The following is a 17,259-nucleotide window of genomic DNA, read 5'->3' as shown; positions in this document are numbered from 1 at the left end:
CATAAGGTTCAATGTAATTACCGTTAATCCGTTCTGGCATCCGCGGACCATGCGTCAGGGGCAGAAAAGCGCTCGCGCGCCGTGCGGCGGGGGCAGAAAAGTGCCTGCGCGCCACGCGTCAGGGGTGGAAAAGCGCCCGCGCAGGCGGCAAAACACCCGCACGCCACGCGTCGGGTGGAAAAGCGCCCATGCACTGCGCGGCGGAGCGGCAAAATGCCCGCGCCCTGCGCGTCACGGGCAGAAAAGCACCCGCGCAGGCGGCAAAGCACCCACGCGCCGTGTGTCAGGGGTGGAAAAGCGCCCGCGCGCCGCACGGCGGGGCGGCAAAACGCCCGCGCGCCGCGCGGCAGGGGCAAAAAAGTGCCCACACACCACGCATCAGGGGCGCGGCGGGGCGGTAAAATGCCTACGGACCATGTGTCAGGGGCGGAAAAATGGCCGCAGACCACGTGTCAGGACGGAAAAATGGCCGCGGACCACGTGTCAGGGTGGAAAAATGGCCGTACCTCGAGGCGGAGTTCGCACATCGAGGTAAATTTTTGGGGCCAGAGCTGGTCGTATCTTGAAAATTTCGTAAGTAGGGGCGTTCGTAAGTAGAGGTACCACTGTACACAGAAACACAACATAAACTTATGTCAGTTGCTCCTCCAGAAGAGGGATAGGTGAACAATTTCATTCTGCAAAAGTCAGTTAATGGAAGTTAAGTTATACTGATATAACTGTGATCAAACTGATGCTGATAATAATGGTCATGTCAGATGTAAAATAAATACAAATCCATTATGAATGCAAATGCATTTAATAAACATATATATGTTCCAGATCCCTCTGACTAGTATCAACATGTTGTTGTTGTTGTTGTTGTTTAGTCATTAAGTCGTGTCCGACTCTTCGTGACCCCATGAACCATATTGCGCCAGGCCTTCCTGTCCTTCACTGCCTCCCTGAGTTTGCTCAGTTTCATGCTCATTGTTTCAGTGATGCTATCTAACCATCTCATCCTCTGCCGTCCTCTTCTCCTTTTGCCTTCAATCTTTCCCAGCATCAGGGTCTTCTCCAAAGAGATCTCTCTTCGCATTAGGTGACCAAAGTATCTGAGCTTGAGCTTCATTATCGATCCTTCCAATGAGCAATCAGGGTTGATTTCCTTTAAGATTGACTGGTTTGACCTCCTAGCAGTCCAGGGGACTCTCAAGAGTCTTCTCCAGCACCACAGTTCAAAGGCATCAATTCTTCGGCGCTCAGCCTTCTTTATGGTCCAGCTCTCAAAGCCATACATTACTACTGGAAAAACCATAGCTTTGACTATGCAGATCTTTGTTGGCAAGGTGATGTCTCTGCTTTTTAATATGCTATCTAGGCTTGCCATAGCTTTCCTCCCAAGGAGCAAGCGTCTTTTAATTTCATGGCTGCAGTCTCCATCTGCGGTGATCTTGGAGCCCAAATAAATGAAGTCTGTTACTGCTTCCATTTCTACCCCTTCTATTTGCCAGGAATTGATGGGTCCAGATGCCATGATCTTAGTTTTTTTAATGTTGAGTTTCAAGCCAGCTTTTGCACTCTCCTCTTTCACCCTCATCAAGAGGCTCTTTAGTTCTTCTTCACTTTCTGCCATTAGGGTGGTATTGTCTGCATATCTGAGGTTGTTGATATTTTTCCCTGCAATCTTAGTTCCGGCTTGTGATTCTTCCAGCCTGGCATTTCTCATGATGTACTCTGCATATAGGTTAAATAAGCAGGGTGACAGTATACAGCCTTGTCGTACACCTTTCCCTATTTTGAACCAATCGGTTGTTCCATGACCGGTTCTAACTGTTACTTCTTGGCCCGCATACAGATTTCTCAGGAGACAGGTAAGGTGGTCTGGTACTCCCATCTCTTTAAGAATTTGCCACAGTTTGTTGTGATCCACACAATCAAAGGCTTTTGCATAGTCAATGAAGCAGAAGTAGATATTTTTCTGGAACTCTCGTGCTTTCTCCATGATCCAGCGAATGTTGGCGATTTGATCTCTAGTTCCTCTGCCTCTTCGAAACCCAGCTTGTACATCCGGTAGTTCTCGGTTCATGTATTGCTGAAGCCTAGCTTGTAGGATTTTGAGCATAACCTTGCTAGCATGTGAAATGAGTGCAATTGTGCGATAGTTTGAGCATTCTTTGGCATTGCCCTTCTTTGGAATTGGAACATAAACTGACCTTTTCCAATCCTGTGGCCACTGTTGCGTTTTCCAAACTTGCTGGCATATTGAGTGCAGCACTTTAACACCATCATCTTTTAGTATTCTAAATAACTCAGCTGGAATACTGTCATCTCCACTAGCTTTGTTGTTAGCAATGCTTCCTAAGGCCCACTTGACTTCACTCTCTAGGTTGTCTGGCTCAAGATCAGTGATCACACCAGTGTGGACATCAGGGACATTAAGATCTTTCTTGTATAGTTCTTCTGTGTATTCTTGCCACCTCTTCTTAATCTCTTCTGCTTCTGTTAGGTCCCTGCCTTTTTTGTCCTTTATCATGCCCATCTTTGCACTAAATGTTCCTTTCATACAATATCTCCAATTTTCTTGTAGAGATCTCTAGTCTTCCCCATTCTATTGTTTTCCTCGATTTCTTTGCATTGTTCATTTAAGAAGGCCTTCTTATCTCTCCTTGCTATTCTCTGGAAATCTGCATTCAGTTGCTTATATCTTTCCCTTTCACCCTTGCTTTTCACATTCCTTCTTTCCACAGCTATTTGTAATGCCTCATCAGACAGCCATTTTGCTTTCTTGCATTTCTTTTTCCTTGGGATGGTTTTAGTTGCTGCCTCCTGTACAATGTTACAGACCTCCGTCCATAGTTCTTCAGGCACTCTGTCTACCAAATCTAATCCTCTAAATCTATTCATCACCTTCACTGTGTACTCACAAGGAATATGATCTAAGTCATACCTGAGTGGTCTAGTGATTTTCCCTACATTCTTCAATTTAAGCCTAAATTTTGCAGTAAGAAGCTCATGATCTGAGCCACAGTCAGCTCCTGGTCTTGTTTTTGCTGTCTGTATAGAGCTTTTCCATCTTTGGCTGCAAATTATATAATCAATCTGATTTCGGTATTGACCATCTGGTGATGTCCATGTGTAGAGTCGTCTCTTGTGTTGTTGGAAAAGAGTGTTTGCTATGACTAGCTTGTTCTCTTGACAGAACTCTATTAGCCTTTGCCCTGCTTCATTTTGTACTCCAAGGCCAAACTTGCCTGTTATTCCGATTACTCCTTGACTTCCTACTTTAGCATTCCAATCCCCTATGATGAAAAGGACATCTTTTTTTGGTGCTAGTTCTAGAAGGTGTTGTAGGTCTTCATAGAAGCGGTCAACTTCAGCTTCTTCAGCATCAGTGGTTGGGGCATAGACTTGGATGACTGTGATATTGAATGGTTTGCCTTGGATACGCACTGAGATCATTCTGTCGTTTTTGAGGTTGTACCCCATTACTGCCTTTCCCACTCTCTTATTGACTATGAGTGCAACTCCATTTCTTCTAAGGGTTTCTTGCCCACAGTAGTAGATATAATGGTCACCCGAATTAAATTCACCCATTCCTGACCATTTCAGTTCGCTGATTCCCAAGATGTCGATGTTCAATCTTGTCATCTCATGTTTGACCACATCCAGCTTGCCTTGGTTCATAGATCTTACATTCCAGGTACCTATACAATATTGTTCTTTACAGCATCGGACCTTCTTTTCGCTTCCAGATACATCCACAGCTGAACGTCCTTTCGGCTTTGGCCCAGCCGCTTCACTCTTTCTGGAGCTACTTGGAAATGCCCTCCGCTCTTCCCCAGTAGCATATTGGACACCTTCCGACCTGAGGGGCTCATCTTCCGGCATCATATCTTTTAGCCTTTTAACATTGTCCATGGGGTTTTCTTGGCAAGGATACTGGAGTGGGTTGCCATTTCCTTCTCCAGTGGACCACATTTTGTCAGAACTCTCTGTCATGACCTGTCCGTCTTGGGTGGCCCTGCACGGTATAGCTCATGGCTTCACTGAGTTACGCAAGCCCCTCTGCCACGACAAGGCAGTGGTCCATGAAGGGGAGTATCAACATAGGTAACCTCTTTAAAACAATGCAGACTTTCCTCATAGTAGCTAGCCTACTTTTTCCATGTTCCCTCATTAGCCACAAAATACCACGTAAGGCTGGGTGGGTAATAAGTGGACGGACTGAGTGACTGACTTTTTATTTACTTACTTACTTACTTACTTACTTATTTATTTATTTATAAGATTTGTATGGCTGCCTGCAACAATCTCTTCTGTCTTCTAGCACCTCCCAGATGGCACTGAGAGCCCATCAGAGTGGACAGGGCCACATTGTTTACCCATTTTGCTTTTGTTATTTATGGGAGGAGGTGAGTTTTAAGAAGGGAGATAACATGCACTGAGCCCTGCAGGAGCTTAAGACACTCATATTCCTTAAATTCAGTTGATCCTTAAGGGCCTATTTTACCCATGGAGGGGAGGTATAAAGAGGTAAAATTGGGTTCTTATGCCTGTAAGTGGTTGTTCTTAAGCAAGTAAGTGTGTGTTCAAGACACAAATTTGGTTCCTTAATCTGCTCAAATCTACAAACACAAACAAATAAATTAAAAACAAAAAGTATTAGGAAAAGATCTCAATGCTATCCTTTTTGCTGTCCTCAGGCAGGGCAGAAATGAACTGAGCAATGCTGAGGTTGAAAGGCATTGCCCATCCTGGACTCTGTGGGATGGGACAATGATGGGGTATAGCTTCCCTTCTCTGAGCAACCCTTTATTTCTGCTGGCTCAGGCTTTAAGATCATCTCCTTCAGTCGCCCTGCTCACACATTATGGTATATTAACCAGAGCACCCTGGATACTCCATTGCTGAAGTCGCTGAAATGGGCTCAGCTTCTGCAGATACTTTCATGTATAGTGTGGACATCTCTAGAGTATAATCCTACAGGTGTTCAGAACAGTCTGCCAGTGAACAATTGCACTGAATATGTGACTCCCTGCATGGAGCTGTCATTGTGTGAATGATATTGTTTGATGTGGTGAGAGTTCCAGTTCTGAAACCCACAAGGGAGGCTGAAGTTGTGCTCCAGTTGAGAAAATGGGAAGATCCTGCTTTATTCTTGCTGGCTTATGGGTTTCCTGTAGGTATCTGGATGAAGGGAACTCTGGTACTGATGGGCACTGGTCTGATCTAGCACTGCAATTCTTGTTTTTTTGTAAGAATTGATTCTATACCGAAGTATGTAATAGTTTCACTGTTGATTATTAATCTAATGATCATCAATTGTTTTCTGATATATTACAGGATTAATGTCAGTAGATAACTCTTAATGGGTCAGTTAACCACGATCTCTCCTGCCTGTAACCATGTTTTCTGTCTTCAATCAAACTGCTTTCCATGTGCTCCCTGCAGATAGTTCCTCAGTTTCCCCTGAGGCTGATGTTAAAATGTTTGGTCTATAGCTTTCTTCTTTGTTTCAGAATTGATTCAGTTATAAAATAGGTTATGCTCACTGCCCTCTAGCTTTCAACAAAGACTCTATTTACTGATGACAGATGGCTAATCCTATAGGGGAGTTTGAAGGAAACATTCTCTACAGCTCAAAATTTAATTATAGAGAAACAGTGACTTTCCACGGTAAATAGCATTGTGCAGATGCATTCTCACAAAATCTCCCTATGCCAACAGCACACTCCCATGCTTTTAATAGCATCTGATATAAGATATGGGTTCATCTTTTTAAAAATAGTGGTACCACTTTAAAAAATAGATTCCAGCTCTGTTTCTGAGTCAGGGGCACAACCAGCAAGTGACTGGCTTTCTCTACTGTGCTCATTGCTTGCATTTTGGGTGATGCTCTTTTTTTCTCCCCATCCCCTTTTTCTCATCTGGCTAAAGCTCCCTGGATGGGCCTCGTATGCACACACTCATTCATGTTTATGCAACTGCTAATCGAGTGAAGGTGTACGTTCTTATCTGAGCACTCTCGAGGAGATTCAGAATCAGCCCAATGGTATTTGGAACTGGATTAACATTTCTTGGTGTACAAATCTTTTGATGATTGAAACAAATGATCACTGAGCAGTATAGAAAGTCAGTGGTCTGTGGGTTTCCTAAGTCATCCATGGGGCAGACATGCTCTGGGTATGATGTACCAATGTGCCAGCCATATAATATCACAGTGTAATCAGCTGGGGGTTTACTCCAGTGATTTGGGTTCTGGCCAAGGACATAAGAATCATGGAGTGTCACCATCAAATGTATGCTGTAAAAAAGGGGTGTTTTTAAATGTATTAATTCAATTAATACATTTAAATGTATTAATTGATACATTAAATGTGTCAAGTCTAGTAAGCTTAGCATTTCTAAAGAGTTGGTGAATCCTTTTGGTTTGACCCCAAGAACCTCCAACTATAATTGGTATGTCAATCAATTTTGTATATTTTTATATTATGCTATATATTATTGTTTACTCATCTGCTGTATTAGATGGTGGAAGAGCACTAAATAAAGCTCTTTATAAAATAAGAGTTTAATGGGTAAAAAGATGCACATGTTGAATTAAATTTAATCCCCCCTTTAAAAAAAAGATAGCTTTTGCACCATATCAACAATTTATCTTGTTGATTAAGATAACTGCAGGTTTGTTTATCTTTTGTGCATGCATAAAGATTCAGTAGGTTCATTACATCTGTACTAGTTCCTGTGATAATCACCATTATTAGCAAAACTTATTTTAGTCTGTGATGCTTCTTTAAGTGCTTGTGCTGCTATTTCCTCTCCTATATTCTGATGATAAGCTTGCTACTTTGACTTTTTCTCATACACAGCTTCTTTGCCTGCTGTGAATTCCCATCAAACCACTTATATGATCAAATTGTACTCCAGGCAGCCTTTAATACTACTCAAGGGTGTTTTGTAGAATGCGGTATGTTCCCTCTAGGACATACACTTAATGTCTTTGGTGATCAACAGTCATCCACCACCACCCACTCTCTGAGATAGTTTGATTTAGGCCAGCTGTCAATCACAACAGGTAGCACTGGGTAAATACCTTTGAATATCATGACAATTGTGTCTAGAGTACCACAAGGGTCCAAGGTAGCATATGGTGTCAAGTAATTTTCTCTATTGTTATAAAACTGCTGTGAGTAGTTACCAACAGATTGTAAGCGCAGGGTCGTCAGTATGAGAATGACCTAGCTCTGTTTTTCTATGATATACAAAGCAAGAGAAATCAGGCAAGTTTTTAATTTATATTTTATCCAAATGCAATGATGGGCTAGTTGGGGGCCATGAAACTGAGTATGAATATTGATGAGATTGAGAATCTATGAGCAAATGTGTCTTGGGTCTGGGAACTGGATAGACTACTTGTCATGGAGGTGGAGATCCTTGGAAGCTAGAGTTGCTGAAATTGTAAATACCTAACTGCTAACTTACATAGTTTGTAAGAAGCACAAAACATGGCTTCTGCTAAGCCATGTCAAGGGCAGGAAGAGGTGGTACTGAGTTTAAATATTAGAGATGCTAGCAGCAGCATTAACTATCAGAAAGCAATCTGCTGTTTAGATTGGTTGCAGTCCTCCAGAGTCTCTTGCATTCTCTCTATGCATTCTCCATAGTGTCTTTAGGTAAAGAGTCCCTTGAGCTGAGCTTGGCCCCTGGATTTTGCAGGGCTGTATCCGTGTAGTTCTCTCGCAACAATATGGAAGTGGTTTCCTATTGCTTTCTACTGGGATGTAATGTCTTCCCAATCTAGCCTATAATCTTGGGTTTTCTTTATGGTCTTCCATTCAAGTGCTAACCAGATCTCCTTCTGCTGAGCATTTCTGAGGAAGACAGCTTAAGCTCCATTTAGACTGGAAACTTACAGAGATAAAAGCTATTTTTGCATCTGAAAAGAGTTGTGCTATGTGCTGCACTCACTGGTTTTAAGGAGGCCATTGATAATATCTCTAGAAATATATTATGGGAAAAGTTCAGAGAGACATCACTGGGTCAACAGCTGCTTATTCTATCTCGAAGATGTAAAAAAACACTAATCTTACTAAGATGGAAAGTGCCAGGCAGTTCCCTGACTTGGCCTCTCCTGGAACAGTAAATAAACAAGGCTATATTATTCCCCACTATTAATCAATTTCTTCCTAAATGCTATGGTCAATTATCTGACAAACAGAATTTCACCCACTGAATATTCTAGGCAGGTTTGCAGTGGTGTTATTATATATAGCAAATGCAATAATTCTATCATAGACATCAGTAGGAGTAAAGGCTCTTCGGTCTTTATCCTCCTCTGCAAGAAGCAGCAGCTGCAGTTAAACTGAAATAAAACAAATATTATAGTGTTTTCAAAAATATCTAAAATTCTGAATTGGATTATTAATGGGCAGATGTTTGAGCAGATGGCCTATTTTTACTATCTTTGGATGATTTTTCATTCAATTGGGAACTGGAAAGCTCACTTACTGTATGCAACCCAGAAGACACAAGGAAATATTGCAGATAATTCTGTTTGTCTTGTGTACAAGAGGAGTATGCAATACATTTCATTTTTTAATTTTTATTAATAATTTATTGAAGTTCAAAAATACAAGATAAAAAACTAATACAAACTAAGAAAAATATACTGCATAAAAAAGGGGGAAAAAGTGCAAAGGGAAAAAAAGAGAAAAATATGGGGGGGGGGGAGGAAAAATATATATAATGAAAAAAGAATATATAAAGAAATGACTTCCCCCTTCATCAAGACAAGTACAAACAATATCAGTAACTTATCACCTTCTCTAGCATTTCAGCCCAAAATCTCTTCATCCCGTATCTCATCTTTTATCTAATAGTAAATAATAAAACCTCAGCATTCCATCTTAATCAGCAAAAGTCCATTAAGGGTTACGAGAAATGACTCTCTCTCTTTCTTTCTCTCTAAATATAAATAAAAACATTAAACAAGTACATCAATTTCCTTTCTTTTCCTTTCCTTTCCTTTACACAGTAACTTATCATTTTCTCTAAAAATACAACAAAATCTCTTCTTCCCATATTTTATCTTATATCTGTAAGCAAACCTATAAAGCCTTGTTGTTCAAACTTAATTTAAAAAAAAATCCCATTAAGAGCTACCAGAAAATCCTAACCTTTAAACCCTTGAAATCATATCCCACAAATTAATTTCTTACCATTTTCTCTTCATCTCTCTCAGAAATTTCTTCGGAAATTTAACATTTTCCTTCAGTCTTAACATAACCCTTCACTTTCTCTAATCATATAACAAAAAATCCCTTCTTCCCATATCTTACCTAATAGTAAATCTTTAAAGCCTCATCATTCAGTCCTGGTCAAGGAAAACCCATTAAAAGCTACTAGGAAAAAAAAAAACATGTAATTTAACCTTGATTGAACAGACCAACTTTATAATCCTTCTCTTTGGTTTTAAAAGCCTTGATGTTTATTCCTTTTAAGTAATGTCCCAAAAGCTGATTTCTTTTCCTTCTGTCTTTATCTTTTCTTGGGAACTCTTTCATAAGTGTAACACATCTCTTTTGTAAGTCCAAGATAAGAAAGTTGTCCAAGTCACTCTTCTGCGTTGAAATCCACACATCCAAGCCACTCTTCTGATTCATTATTTGGGTATCCCTTATAGCTATTAAAACATCAGCTAGTTTCATTTGTAAGTCCTGTGTTGCATATTTGTCAATATCAATCTAGTATCCTATCATTTTTAAGTCCATATCCAAAGCAGGCTGATTCTCAGTTGTATCCTCTTCTATCTCCTCTTTAAAACCCATTTTTATGGTATCAGACAATCTTAAGAGAAAGTTCTGATTACATTGTTGTCAAATATCCTTGAATTCTTCCAGAGTGAAAATACTTTTCTCCATTCTGTATTAGTGGGTCTTCTCCTTTAATTATAATATTTAGTTCTTTCTGGTTGCCTCTAGTAACCAGCCTTCAAGGTCTTCTTTTATCATGTTTTTCTGTAATCCACCCCATTTTTCCCATGGAAAGGTTTCTTACACTTAACTTCCAGATCTTCATATATTTTTAATAAGATTTTAAACAAACCACAGAAAGGATTCTTATAATTAATTTCAACATCTTATTTTCAGTCAATCTAGCCCCTTAGTCCATTTATAACTTTCCAAAATCAACGTTCTAATCACCTTTTTGCTGCTTATTTCCAAATAAGATAATTTTTCTTTAAGTTCTTAAACTTACACGAAACTTCTTTTGTTGAGGGATAGAAGGAAAACCACCTAGTGAAGTAAAACTTGTCTTTCTGAAGGTTCTTAGTATCCAAAAGACAATTTACAAGCCATTTTCAGAAGTGATTAAGAAAGGAAGTGGGCGAATCCAGTGTCTCTTTAAAGGCTCTGAAAGGCTTGGGCACACTGACTCTCTCAGCTCCCAGGCCTCTAAAACCCACCAGAGTGTTGTTTTTATGGTCTTGTCATGGAGACCCTCTGTATCGAGCCCTATGGGTGATCCCAAGTCCTCCCCTTTATGTGGGGAGGAAATTTGAGGTGCTGATCCTTCATTGGCTCCTCATTCTGCTGAGGTCATCAGCTCCGCTGAAAGCGAAGCTGTCTTCAGTTCGCCATTGCTTCCCTGGAAGCCTAGGAGCACACAAAACATTTCACCTGTCTTCAGGTTCCTTGTGGCCAAATTCATGGCTCAGCTTGAGCGGAATTAGGGCAAACAAGAAAGACATATTTGCCATACTGTCTGAGTTTTGAAAGAAGTGGCTTGTTGCCTTCCCAAATGCAGAACTCCCCTTGGAAATAGACCTATTGTTACACACAGAATAGTTATGACTTTGTACCCCATTGTTGAGAGGTGCTGTTGAGCACTATATATTGATTACTACTTGGCACTGATTTATAGATCAGGTTAATAATGGGGAACTTGGAACAAAGATGGGCACTTGAACATTGGCTTCAATAGATGCATACAAACTTATAGACCTGAGTTACATAACTTGTTTACTCAGGAACTGAACAAGAAGAGCTTGCTAAATATGCTAATTTAGAAGAAAGATGAGCAGAAGTGATGGAAGACTTGACCAAGGCAGGGTGGAACCCTCGGTCCTTCTTCAGTAAAGATCAAGTTGGAGAAAGTGGGCCTAAGACTTTTTCAGGATGAACCAACTCCTGCTCATGGATAGCCTGAAGAGGAACAGCCAAACACCATTCAGGGTCAGCATAATGGAGAGTATATCATAGAGGTCTTAACCAATCAGAAATGCCAGCATACATTGGGCTCTGACCAATCAGGAGTAAGAAGACCACTAGAGCCTGGGAAAATTGCACTACCCCAGACAGACACAGTGTGTAAACTGGGGGTCCTCCTATACTCACAACTCCTCTTCAAAGAGCAGGTGGCAGTCATGGCTAGGAGGGCCTTTGTGCAGCTTCGTGTTGTGTATCAGTTATGCCCCTTCCTGGAGCAGGAGGCCCTCCACATGGTCACTTATGCCCTGGTCACCTCCCGTTTGGATTACTGCAATGCACTCTATATGGGGCTACACTTGAGTATTTGGAAGCTACAGCTGGCACAAAATGCAGTGGTGTGGACAATCTTGAGCGCCCCTAGGGCAGCACATATAATACCTCTGTTATGCGAGCTGCATTGGTTGACAGTTTGCTTCCAGGTCCAATTCAAGGTGTTGGTTATCACCTTTAAAGCCCTTCATGGCACAGGACCAGGTTATCTGAGGAGCTGTCTCATCCCTGTTATAGCTGCCTGCCCCACTTGGTCTGGCAGAAGGGGCATGTTGCGGACCCCACCAGTCAAGGAACTTTGGCTGGTGGGGTCTAGGAAGAGGGCCTTTTCTGCCTTGGCCCCCACCCTGTAGAACAGCTTGCCAGCTGGGTTGTGGGCTTCCCCCACTCTCCTGGCCTTCCGAAAAGGTGTAAAAACATGGCTACGCTGGATGGCCTGGGGGCCTGATGGGGGCTCGCATTGCTGGAACTGGCTCGTGGGATGATTGATACTGCTTCCCCCATCTTCTTGATTTGTATATTGCTTTTATAGATTTGTTGTTTGTGTTTTAATCAGGTGGTATTTATATTTGTATTGTTTTTATTGTCTTGTTTTTTAATTGTAAGCCTCCCAGAGTCGCCCTCTGGAAGAGATGGGTGGCATATACATTTAATAATAAATAAATAAATAAAAATAAAATGTATACAACTGGTGACAAAAGGGCCAGCAGGCTTCAGAGGAACTCCTCTGCTGATCCATCTCTTCTTCCTGCTAAAAAAAAGGATGTTTAGGGAGAGTGCCTTTCAGAAGATAAGGTTGTCACTGGGGCACATTTCTGTTAACCTCTTAAAGGAATAAAATCTCCAACTCTGCTGACAAGTCTGTTCTGTGAATGCTCTTCAGTCAGCAGCAAGGATTTCCCATGCTTCTGGGGAAAGGCAAAATTCCTGGAGTTTCCCTTACTTTCTTGAATAGGATTCCCTTTTGGCCACAAGATGTTAGGTGTTGGAACTGCCCATCCTGAGCTTATGGAATGAATTAAAGGGTATGTTAATGAATCCTAGCAGCCAGCCAAAGCAATACACATAGGCAGATGGTGTTCAGTCTGGTAGGCTTCCTTAGAGGGAACTGAGCCTCAGGGACAGGCTTAAAGAGAACTTTCCTTCAGCACATAACTATCCAACATTGAAACATGGCTGATGTTACATAGTTTCTCGGTAAAGCTGAACTCCCTCTTTCCATGGCTTGGCCCCTTGATGTTAGTGGATTCCTTTCATGCCATATGGAAACAGAGGGCAGAATAGAAATTCCTGCCATGTGGGCTTTCTCCCCATATGCTTTTGGAAATAGGGCATGGCTGAACATCAGACATGCTGAAACAGATTTACAGACATTTATTTATATGTTCAATTTCTCTGGCCATCTACTCATCCATGACTCAGGATATCTTACATGAGCAGACAGGAAGTCCCACGCAAGCATCTAGTAGCGGGAAATCTCCAAGCAACCCAATACTTTCAAAAACTTCAAATGTGTTGTGGAATATTCATCTAGCCCACTTCAAAATTTTTCCTGCAGCAACCCTTGAGGGTAGATGTAATAGTACTCCACATAATGAAAGACTGCTCATGGGGGGAGGATGTATTAGACCCTTGTCCTTTGTATTATAACCTGTATAGTGACACTTGTAGCACTCTTTTAGCCCCCAATACAAAACAAAAAACAAAAAACAACCTCAAACAGCTCCAAACAATATTTTTGTAGAATACCTACTTGCAGATAGTGCCTAAAATCAAGCAGCAAGAGAAATCTTGTCTAGCAGCATGTCAACTATAGTGGAGTTATTAGAAGGAGCAGATATAAGAGGATAAGCGGCAATGAAGAGTTGACATTCAGTGTATTATCTGAGTGAGTGAACAGGAAAAGCAAGGGGCAGATTCCCAGTAGAATTCAACAGGAAGAAAGGGAGAGGACTGAAGAAGCTGTTAGATCTGAGGAAATGTGGGGTGAGCTATGAGGGGTGGAAAGGCTATCTCCTCAAGAGTTCTTGATTTCAGCTGGTGTGTCTTGAGAGCTGCTTACTGTTGCTTGTAGGTGATCAATTAGCCCCATCCTGCTGAGTGAGCAGAGACTGTAGGAGGAATAAAAGACAGGTAGGCTTTGAGGTGTGAGCATGTTGGGTGAACAAACAAGGAGAGCTAACAGGAGTTTGCCAGGGAAATTTAAGAAACCTAACAAGCTTTCACTCTCAGTGTTTCTGAAACTTTCTGCAATCATGGACCACTAAATAAACGTGGAGACCAATCCATTAAAGAAAACCCCCTCCCTATACATTGAAGAGCATGGAAGTTCATGTCTTTCAGTGAACAAGATAATTATAGTTGCATTTGTGTATGTCTTCTTGCTCCCAACCCCATTTTAAAGTCCTATTTACAGCTAAATAGTGTACAAAAACGTTTAATCCAAAATTAAGTATTTGTTTACTGCTTGAATTATGTTATACATCTTATGCCATATCAGGTAAGTCTTAGCACATCTTGCTGGTCAAAAAATATCATATTTGTATTTAGCACAGCATACCTGGACTGGTAACTGCTCTGAAGACCTGTTCACCATTGTCAGCTTTCTGAATTTTACTGCTATTTGTATTATTGCTGGCATGCTTCAACAATCTAGTTTTGATGACTGATCTATTTTTGTGAATCAGTATTGGTAACTCTGAGCTCTTCTCTGGTCAGCTGACTGGTGGTGAATGTTGGAGGAGGAGGAGGCTGACCTAGTGAACAGTTGTGGTCTGTCCAGCTGATTGCCAGTGAACACAAGAAGGAAAAGAAAATAATTAGTATCAGCTTTTCGATAAAAATGCAAATTGCTAACAAGTAATAAAGAAAAGGTTTCCATTCCATTCTATTCCATTCCTATTTTGGCTCAGTCTTCTCCAACAAGAAGATATGGGTTCCATCAGAGAACTATAAATATCAGAATGAAGGCAGAACTGAAGTTTGAGATGGATAGAAACCCTGTCTTGTTTAGTTAGCATGGGATTAATTCTTCAGACATTCTAGGTCAAAGGAAATAGTTAATGGTCTGTCCGTTTTATGTATTAGCTTTAGAAATCCTGGAAAATGGATTGATGGATAATGCTTGTGTATCTATGTTCAAAAGTTGAGAAAAAGGATCCCAGAAACTACAGACCAAATTTCAAACCAATACCTAGGAAGATGCTAGAGAAGATCAATAGAAGATTAATCTGCAGGTTCCTTGAAAACAACACGTTCATTGCTGAAGTCATTCCCACCATTGGCTGAGGAAGTTACCCAATCAAAAAATGAGATTGAAGGAAGTGGAAGTGTTTAGCCTGCACAAGAGAAGACTAGGGAGGGATATAATAGCACTTTTTATTTACCTGAAGGGCTGTCATTTCAGGGTGTAGGACAGGGAATAATGGATTTAAGTCACAAGAAGGTAGTTTCAAAAGAATGTGAGTAAAACTTCCTAAAAGTAAGAACAGTTCAACAGCAGAACCAATTATTCAGTGTGGTGAGGAGCTGCCTTCCACCTCATATCTTCAAGTGGAGTTCAGAGAAAGATGCTTTAATTCTGATTCCTGTGCTAAAACAGGCTGTTGGACTTGGTAACCCAATTGGTTCCTTCCAACTCTATGATTATATGAAGAAAAAGTAACAATTTCATTCATAACAGAACATGTTACTTCCAGCTACAGTGTATAAGGACACACTGTTACAATCACAGCTTCTCTAATAACTTTTCTGTTTCATTTCCAGATAAACTAGGGTTCTCGGGAAGTGTTTTCATTCTTTCTTTCTTTTTTTAAAAACCAATCATTTCCCCACCAGAAGCAAAATGTGACTGAACTGAGTTATTTTGGCAATTTTTTACTTACAAAGAAAGAAAATTGATAACATTGTGGCTAGATATTGTATGAAGCTCTGTCTCCCTGGTCTGGGTTGTGACCTGCTCTTATAAAGTACAATTGTTTAGAGTACCTTAAAATGTTTTTCTGGTCATGGTTGGAACTGTGTAATAGAAATCATCCATTACTACAACCTGATTGCATTTTGTTTAGGAGTATGTTGGTATGCCTGTTGCAGATAATAATTCTGGTTTGTATCTGTGGAACAATCTGCCTTTTTTGAAGTTACTAGTTTGTTGGATTTTTTTTTTTTTAACACAGCAACATAAAACCCAGTTTACTCTTCCCTATTCTTCCTTTAGAATTTGTATCCTGGAAAACATTAGTTCTCTTTTCATTCTACCACACTTTTTGTGCAGGCCATCTCCCCATCTAAATTCAAAAAACTGAGCTCAAACTTTCACAATCTCTCTGTCTCTCTCTCTCTCTGTATCTTTGGCATCTTCAGCTTTGGTGATGATGCATGTGTATTACTTACTTGTATTTTTTCTCTGAGCATTTTCACCCTCATCCCTTGGAGATGATCCTTACTAAATTAGATGCTTGTCAACTCCTGCTGGCTTTTCCCACAGTTCACTTTGAAAGATGCTTTGCTTGTTGTTGTTTCTTTGATGTTGGGATTGCCAAGCCTGGTTCATGTCGCTTGCCTCTATTTTTATAGGCATATTTATTTGAAATGTTCCCCAATATCCAATGCTGTATTTACATGGCAGTAAGATTTCCAATGCCTTCTGGAAATATGGTCTACCTCCATTGTTATGTTCTCAGCATACTGAAGAAAACCTTCCCATTTCAAAATCCTAGTCTTTTCAAATAAATATAGTAAATCTAAACCTTAGCTTACCGTCTCATCTAGATGTCTGACCTCCCTCATCCTGTGCACTTATAATTACTTAATGTTGCACATCTAGTTGGTTGTGTGCACGCAGGTCTTAGCTTTTAACCAAGCAACTACATTTGCCATGCCATTGGAATCCAGGAAGATAAATGGGCCTCCACTCTAACACATGGTAGTGTTTAGCTCATCTCTTACCCTTTCATTTATTTATTTTGCAGTACTTACCCATCCCAATCTCATAGGATTCTGGGCAATGTAGAACATCAAACAAAAGGTGAGAGAGAAAAAGTAATAACTAAGTGTCTGAAGAGGGATTGAAGGAGCCAGGTGGAGTATGGATCTAGCTCACACTAGATGAACATCCTATCATAGCTGGAATGATTTCCAAACAACGAGATGTTATCCTGCTGGTTCCGCCTTGTGGAATCCAGACCATAGCAAATTTTGTTGGTGACGTATTGCACAACCATCACATAGTTGGTGGGAGCATCTTCCTGCACCTTACTCCCCAAAACAGAGTGGGTCACCCTAAACAAGATTGTTGGAATGCAATCTGTTGACACAAATATGACCCTTATTGCTTTGGTGTAGGCTTTAGTAGGAGTTTTTACTTGTGTTTGATCAAGTTCACTTCTGTTCTTCTTTTACTGTTGCTCTACGCTTCTCTGCTTCTACTTCATCTCCGAATATCCTTGCTTTTGGGAGGCTCTGGAGGTGAGGCTGCTCAGTCCCATCATGCACTCTAGCCCAGTGTTTCTCAACCTAGCTGGGGAATTCTGGGAATTGAAGTCCACACATTTTAAAGTTGCCAAGGTTGAGAAATACTGCTCTAGCCACTCTGTATTCCAGAATTTGACTAGGCTCTTGGGGTAATTGCATACTAGGTACTGCGAAAATTCCCAGTATGTTCTCATGATTAAACAAATGGCCAGATGTTAGAAATTTGGTATTTTCAGCTGCCATGCTACTTTGGAAATTACTAACG

At 40.8% G+C, this 17,259-nt stretch overlaps 1 protein-coding gene across 4 annotated transcripts in view; it reads left to right on the top strand.

Annotated features, from left to right (window-relative positions):
• CTNNA3 (catenin alpha 3) overlaps positions 1-17,259 on the top strand; it is a 703,663-nt gene that overhangs the window by 91,392 nt on the left and 595,012 nt on the right. The gene's annotated exons all lie outside the window — the stretch shown is intronic.

The sequence above is a fragment of the Python bivittatus genome, unplaced genomic scaffold (genome assembly GCF_059951505.1).
Source record: "Python bivittatus isolate LINGU-HERP-01145 unplaced genomic scaffold, Pbiv_v1 ctg000400_np1212, whole genome shotgun sequence".
Lineage (NCBI taxonomy): Eukaryota > Metazoa > Chordata > Lepidosauria > Squamata > Pythonidae > Python > Python bivittatus.
This window is presented reverse-complemented; position numbering and strand designations above follow the sequence as displayed.